Source organism: Apium graveolens, unplaced genomic scaffold, assembly GCF_009905375.1.
Source record: "Apium graveolens cultivar Ventura unplaced genomic scaffold, ASM990537v1 ctg8570, whole genome shotgun sequence".
Taxonomy (NCBI): Eukaryota; Viridiplantae; Streptophyta; class Magnoliopsida; order Apiales; family Apiaceae; genus Apium; species Apium graveolens.
In genome coordinates this window covers 1-8,523 of record NW_027421289.1, presented here as the reverse complement: position 1 = coordinate 8,523, position 8,523 = coordinate 1, and the positions used below count along the sequence as shown (strand labels likewise).

The 8,523-nt window shown below is 32.3% G+C and overlaps 1 long non-coding RNA gene across 1 annotated transcript; it reads right to left on the bottom strand.

Annotated features, from left to right (window-relative positions):
- Window positions 1–6,324: 6,324 nt before the first annotated feature.
- On the bottom strand, window positions 6,325–6,692 carry LOC141705122 (uncharacterized). Its single transcript, XR_012568214.1, has 2 exons — window positions 6,542–6,692; window positions 6,325–6,393 (listed from the first exon to the last, which is right to left on the bottom strand). It is a non-coding gene; the product is annotated as an uncharacterized LOC141705122 (long non-coding RNA).
- Between the last annotated feature and the right edge of the window lie 1,831 nt (window positions 6,693–8,523).

The window sequence follows — 8,523 nt, the reverse complement described above, 5'->3', positions numbered from 1 at the left end:
TTTATGTGTTTCATACCTTTCAGTTGATTTAGTAGTTAAATGTAAAATTTAATAGTTACTTTCACTGATTATTCGACTATTATTAGTGATTATGTGTTGTGAGCTAACTTTGATTGTAGTGCGTTTGTAGTTTTATTTCTTATGTATTTTGAATTTGTAAGTTATTATTGGTATTTTTTTTAGTGATTATAATTTTATGTGAATCAATGTCATTTGCTTATGTCTTAAGCCTTAACTGATTATTTGACTACGATTAGTGATAATGTAGTTATTAATTAATTTTACATGTGGTACATTTGTTATCATTGATGTTGCTTTTTTATTTGTAATTGTAAACAAGTGTATTGTTAGTGATTGTTGGTTAATTATGCTATATTAATATATTTTAGTTTGTTATGACTGAATTTTTTATATGTTTTAGGTTCCAGTTGCGGTGATTCGTCTCATATTAGCCGTTTAGTAGGTGATTATGTATCTAATGGCGGTAACAGTTTATCTGAAAGTGAGATTTCTGTTTCGCGTTTTAATATTTCACATGGTGGTCATAAGTATTACATTCCAAAGTATAGTGGTGATATTTCTAACCAGAGGTTAATCAGAGTTTTGATAGTTTGGAAAAAGGTATTGAATTTACAAGGAATATGGGATGTTGTCTAGATTTAATGTGAGGTTGAATATTGAAATGAAAGATGATAGGGATGAAATAATTTTGAGAAAATATATTATTTGTGGGAGAGCTGGTTTTAATGATCTGCCTAGAATTTAGATGAAAGTTCTAGTAAAATTGTTAAGCGTAGGAGGACTGTTTCAGGGAGGTGCGGATGTAAAGCAATATGTGTTTTCAAATGTATTGGTCCGACAAGTATGTTATTGCTGTGTTTGAGGAAAAACACAATCATCCGTTAGCTTCTGAAGAGGGTCTTCAATTTTGAAAGCAAATAGAGAAATGACTAATCGTATGCGCTAACATGTTGTTGATACTGCTAAAGTGAATATTGGTACTAGTAAATCTTTTACTTTGATGAAGGAACAGGTTGGTGGTTATGGCAATATTGGTGCTTCGGTACATGATTTTCAGAATTTTAATAGAGATTTAAGGTGTTATGTTGGTGAGGCTGATGCACAGATATTGCTGGAAAAGTTTAAAGTTTTACATGAGACATGTGAATCATTTTATTATACATATGATGTTGATTGTGAGGGTTATTTAACGAATCTTTTTTGGGCTGATGCTACTGCTAGAAGAAATTATGAATTAAATGGAGATGTTGTATCCTTTGATGCTACATTTATACAAATCGGTATATTTTCTACCATTATAGGTTTTTTTTTAAATTGTATGATTCTTTTTGACCATTTTGTGTTTATTTTAACAGGTATAACATGATCTTTGCTCCTTTTACCGGTGTGGATAAACATGATCTATGTGTCACATTTGCTGCATGTCTTCTTGTTAAGAAGGATAAGAGTCATTATACATGGGCGTTTCAGCATTTTTGAAGCAATAAAGCATAATCATATTCTTATGGTTCTGACTAGTGTCATGCAATGAAAGCTGCTGTTCCTGAAGTTTTTAAAGCAACCAATGATATCCTGCACTAAGCATCGTTTATGCATGTGGCATATAATCCAGAAATCCCCTCTTAAGGTATGTTAGATGATAATTTTTAAATTTATTTTTTTATTTTGGTTATTTATTGCATTTGGTTGTTACTGTTTTTGTTAGATTGATTTATATTTTTTAACCAATACCATCTTCTTTGAAAATGATCACTGATTTCGCTTCTATAATATTATTTGTTGGTAATATTGATTTTCTTTGTTTGGCTTTTTTGGCTTCTTTTATTTATCGTTTTAAGTTGTTGAAGTGATTTCAATGTTTGATTTTTGTATTTGCTGTAATTTATTTGTCAGCTTGACAATCGATTGTGTAAGGAAACTGACTTTATGGAGAAGATGAAGAAATTTATCTGGTCTTCAACTATTGAGCCTGATGAGTTTAAATCAGGGTGGTTATCAGTTATGAAAGAGTTTAAACTTGAATGGAACAAGTGGTTAGGAAAAATGTATTCGCTTAGAAAGTCTTGGATTCCTGCGTATTTTTGAGGTGAACCTGTGTTTGGGTAAATGAGAACTACCTCGCGGTCTAAGAGTGAGAATTTTTTCTTTAGTTAGTTTTATAGATAAGGGAGTACTTTATGTGAATTCTGGTTTCGGTTTGAAAATGCTATGGATAAGCGGCGGAATGAAACTCGTAGATTAAACCATGAGTCCAATTCAAGCCTGCCAATTACTGTTTCAGAGTGGTTCATTGAAGATGATGCTACTGATTTGTTTACAAGAGCTATTTTTTATAAACTTCAAGATGAGATTATTTCTTCTTGTTTGAATATGCAAATCAAGAAATGAGTGAAGAAATTGACGGCATTACTTGTTTGGAAATCAGAGATATTAAAGTGAAAGATAAAATCTTTAAGGTAATTGTATGATATTTCATTAATTACATAGTATACTCTGTGTTGGTGATTATTACATTTGATTAAATTTTGCAGGTGAGTGTCAGCTATGATCATGATGTGTGTTCATGCAATAAGTTTTTTATGTGTGGTATTTATGTGGTTTAAAACAAATTGGATTAGTTAAATTCCCCAAAAGTATGGTTTTCAATCGTTGGATGAAAATTGCTGAAAGTGGCAGTTCTTCAGTGTCTTTTGTTATTTCCGAAGATCATCTTAAAATACAAAAGGTTACAGTCAAAGTTAGTCATATCAGGTTTGAATTCCGTAAAGTGGTTAACAAAGCTGGTACGATTTAGATAAGCTGGATCATGTTCATTGGACAGTAAAGCAATTAAGTACTGATATGGATGATGGTGATGGTAGTGGAGGTGTTATGTCGAAAGCAGAGTTTATGGCAAATGTAGTTGGTCAGAAGCTGACATAAGATGTCAAGGTTAAAGTACCAAACATATGTAAAAATAAAGGGTCAGCCTTGAAGAGATATATCAGTCTAAAGAGAAGGCAATGAATAATGCAAATAAGAAGCCTCAGAAGGGTAAACAATGCAAAGCAACTGCTCATAACTATATGAAATGTCCACCGAAAAAGAGAAAAGAAGTACAGTTCATGCAACTAGTATTCCAGATTATTTTTTCCTTCAAGGATTATGTCCTCTACCAAACTGCATTTTAATTTAAAGGTTTTTATTTTTGTACTTATGTTTTCATGGTTTTCTAAAAATCTCTTTTGATTTTGCGACTGCCTGATATTCGTAGAGTAACCAATGATTTCACCTTCTAGGAATACCGAAAAAGAAATAGTTGCATATGTATTCTAAAATTTGAAACACAAATACAAAGACATGAATTTTGCAAGGTCATTATATTTGATGTGAAGATAATAATCAATAGAAGTATAGTTTAAAACTCATACGATGATTTTTCTAAAAATTTTGGAACAATAATTCTGAATTTTGTCATGCAAATATTCTAATATTTTGGATTAGCTATTGTTGTAATCTTGTGGCTTCTTGAGTTCAGTTTCCTCAATGTACTATTACGCGTCTCACACTCTTATATCTTTAATAAATTAGAAAATTGATATTTAAGTACCAAACCATCTCAAGGAGCTTCTTGTGTATGTATTTTTAATATTTTTCATAAAAGTTACAATTTGAAAACATTTATTTAATTAGATGAAAAATATATTAAAAGTTTGGTCAACTATGGGGTTTTACTATTTGCACCACTTTTACTAAATATATTGATTTTTCTCAAATAGTTAACTCAATTGACACAACCGTCTTTGCGTGCACGATCTACAGAGTGTCTCGAATTGCACGGAATCCACTACAACATTCGGGTATATTTTTAGGAAGTGCAATAAAAAACCGGAGATGGCAGTTTTTAGGCAAGTAAGCATTTTTGGTGATTACTCTTTTCATGACCTTGACTCCGATATATTTGTTAAATCTAAAATTTAACATTTTAAGTTCAAATTTTAAAGAGGTCTTCCTCGCTGTATAGGTCATCAACTGTTCATGTTTCATAGTTTTAAAAAAATTGAGGGCCATGTTTATTCCCCTGTCAGTACCACGTAACAGTTTGGCTTTCTCGACATTGTTCACTAAAACGGACTTTCTCCGAAACCGTAAATCACCTTGACACGATCTTATATATTACAAACTACGAAAGAAGTTTTTACAGTTACGGCAAGTGGAATTCAAAAATACAAGTTTTACATTTCGTAAATCCCTAAACGCACACAAACATACAACGGATATATGCGTAACGATTCCCGAGTTACTACGTGTTGGTTTTCTTAGTGATGGTGTTGGTGTTGGTTTCTTGGGAATGTTTTTTATGGTATTTTTGGAGATTTGGAACTCTGCATCAAAATTGTGATGGTGGTAAATATCACAAGAAATTTCTTTCGACAACAAAAGACAGTTCATAATTTGTCAATCTTGGAAAAGCAATTCAGAAACAATAGAAATAAGCCTAAAAGATTTTTTAGAATTCCGTGGATACACTGTTTCAAATTATCGACAATAACTTCTAATAGAGGTAAAAAGATTGAACAGAAACTCGCCTTTCTTCTCATTAATCGAAACTGTTACTATTAGAAACCTGAGCGAAAAAGACATAAACAACTCGATTCCATAAAGTTTAGATGAATCTTCGATCTCATTAATCACAGATTTTATATCTGAAACTATATTTAGGTGGTTATGTTTTCATAAACCTAATTTTCACATAATATTTTCTAGATAAATAATAAAATTGAAAAATTAAAGTAACATAATTGAAGTCTTAAAACCAATCGTCAGAGTATGAACTAAGCCAATCAATTATTCAAACCACAAGATTTTCTTGTCATTACGCAATTGCTTGCGAGCATAAAATTTTTTTTTATCAAACAAGGGGGAAATAGTTCCAATAGTTGATGCAGTCCTCCAAAGTTGTTGTTGTCATTCAGAAAGCAACCACGCCCAAAAATCCCTCGCCCATTCCTAATAACATTTCACACGGGAATTATTAATTTAATTATGAGGTAAAAGTAAAATTGTATAGATATATGTAGTTTAAAAATTTGAAATGCTAAGCTACTACTGTAAGCTAGGATAATACCTGCTGATCATCATTAGACTGATGATTCCTTTCGATTCAAATGGTGAGTCCCAGTGTTGCATCCATTATCATGATACTATAATATTTGTCATATACAGGATTATTAGTTTAGCATTGAAGATGAAAAGCTAAGAGACTCATGTCAATTTTAACACCTGGTATTGTATTTCTTAATTCCATTAACATGAAACATATATCACATCTCATACTAGCGGAGTTATCAAGTTTATGCTATGTATTTGTAAAATATTAGTAATTGCTTGTTTCACGTGAAATGACTTATGTTATGCAGCTATTCCTGAGTTTTAATGATATGAATATGATGTTAACATGATATCAATCCGATATCCCTGGTTACTGGAGGACTCAAGCGAGTCCCTCCTACCCCAATATTCTCAATAACTATTGAAAAGATTGATATTGTACTTTGGTGTGCCCAAAAATGGGACGAGATCCCGACTGGGATCCCCACTTAGTAATTGAAAATCGTAAGAATTTTCGTAATTAAAATTGCTGACTTTTAAAAGGTAAAATTTGAATTCGGAAATTGATGATTTTGTGCAAAGTAAAAATTTTAAATTTTATAAAATTACAAACTTTAACTACGAAGATTACAAGTTCTCATAATTCTCATTTTAAGAAGTTCTTATTTGAGATATATATATATATATATATATATTGAGAATATTTGAGCAAGATATCCCCACTTGTCCATGCATCAATATATTTTGATATCTGAATAATTTTTCATATGTTAAGTCTATACCTCATCAAGGTCTGTGTTCACCTTTTCAGCATTTGGCATATCTTTTTCTTCCAGAAAGGTATCTCCAAAATCAAAATTGTTTCCAACGTAGTAGTCTTGATATTTGTTCTACATGTGATAACACGTAAAGGAGAAAGATGAAGATAATCATGCAGAATATATTGATATCTAAATAATTTTGCAAATATTAAGTCAGTTCCTCATCAAGGTTTGTGGGCACCTTGTCAGCATTTGGCATGTCTTTGTTTACCAGAAAGGCACCTCCAAAATCATAATTGTTTCCGACGTCGTAGTCTTGATTTTTGTTCTACAAGCGATGACACGTAAAAGAGAAAGATGAAGATATTCATGCACACTTGTAGAAATTTTAAATTCTAAGACAAGATGTATAGAAGAGAAAGAGCAGAACATAAATTTATGTTAATTTTACCTCAGCATCAGTTGATTCGTTTTTCTGCTCAGGGACAACAGAATCGATTTGAGGATATGCAAAATCTCTCTGTGAAACAAATGTACTATAAATTTAAAAGTCTTTTAATATATTGTTCTGGTTAAATTTGAAGATGAGAAGCTATTTCTGAGACACTCCTCAAAAACAATTAGTCCTCTGTGTATTTGCAGCAATGTATCAATATCTAAATAATTACCTCATCAAGGCTTATGTGCGCCTTGTCAGCATTTTGCATGTCTTTGTTTAGAAAGGCATCTCCAAAATTAAAACTGTTTCCGATGTAGTAGTCCTGATTGTTGTTCTACATGCGATAACACGTGAAGGAGAAATATGTACATAATCATGCAGAATATATCAATATCTAAATAATTCTACATATATTAAGTATATACCTCATCAAGGTCTGTTTGCACATTGTCAGCATTTGGCAAGTCTTTGTTAACCAGAAAGGCATCTCCAAAATCAAAATTGTTTCGTATGTAGAACTCTTGATTTTATTCTACATGTGATAACACGTAAAGGAGAAAGATGAAAATAATTAGGCATATTTTGAAATTTAAATTGTAAACCTTAAGTTGTTTAGCAGAGACAGAGTAGAACATGAATTTATGTAAACTTAATATACCAAATCAGTTGACTGATAGGTACTTCCATAAACGGAAACGTTAATTTGATCAGCAGATCTGTATTGTTGCTCAGGGACAACATTATCAAATGTAGGAGATGCGAAATTTCTCTGTGAAGCAAATGTATTGTAAACTTCAAGTGCACCGCCAGTATAGTAGTTTTGTGGCTGTGTTTGTTTAGAAAAGCCATTCTGATTCATGTGAATCGGAGCCAAAGTTTGGACAGAATTAAATCCACTGCTAATCTTGTCACTGCTAGAAAATTCGGGTGTTTGTGGCTGGTACATCAGACTGGGATATGTACCGTTTGTTAGTCCACTTGGAGGAAAACCTGTAGCATTACAAATCAAATAGTTTTCACCCAAGCTCATTCATGTTCAAATGCCTGACAGAATCGTGTCAACTGTTTAATTACCTGGACTGGTTAGTAGCTTAGATTGTCCGTAACCTAGTAGTTCCTTATGGCTGAGAAACGATGAGGACCACCTTTTCCCATTTTGGAGTGTTTTAAACAAGTCTGGATTTTGTTCTGCTTCAGACTGTTTCTCTTGGTCGATTCGGTACTTCTGCGAATATTAGAATAAAGAAGACATTAGAACAGCAAAATTAAATTCTCGTCACACAGAAGAAAAGGAGAAAAGAGGGGGAGGAACTAACTTGCAAGTGACTGGCTACTTGTTCCCTCCTCAGTCCAGGCACATTCATTACGGTAACAATGTTCCTCGGAATAGATCCTACAACAAAAATTCATCGCGGACAATTCAAGTATGTGAGACATAATCGACATCATTAAACTGTAGTGAAAGACATGTTAAAATGTAACATCTTACCTTGAGGCCCTAGATGCTGCACAGCTCTTACAAACTTGTCATGGAGAAAAGGTGTCCAATTAAGCTTGTTCTTTTTTGTTAGAAGAGCTTTGTCTTTCGGAACTCTGAAAAACTGATCTAAAACCGAGCAACCGCCTTTTAATATCGTTTACTATTGCATGAAGAAATTTTATATGCGCTTCAAAAAAATTGCGGTAATAAAAACATACCTAACATAGCACTAGATAAAACTATTTTCATAAAGCGCGGTTATATAATGAAATTTAATTCAGTTATAGTGACACTCACATACAACGGTAATTGAAATCTTGATGAATCCATCTTTGTAGTTCCAACCCATCCATGCCTGGCATGTGGACATCAGATACCACCAGATCAAACTAATGGACTCCAGTCCGTCGGATGCGCAAAGCATCCAAGGATCCTTGGCAGTCAATACTATGAGAAAAACAAAACAAGAAAATATTAGACGCAAACTCTGTTAAGTAACGAGCTCATTTAAAATCTAAAGATGTTATAAAAAGGCATCTGATACTATATTCTAGAAAGATCAGTATGCCACATCAAAGATTTGAGATGGTAATTAAAAATCAGTCAAAATGAACCAAATCTTCTGTAATTTTTTTTATAATTTCCTCTTGTTTTTAACTCGTACAATTAAAATATGAATTATTAGCAGATTTTATAAAAAGAAATGAATAGGTTTATATACATACCTCGAT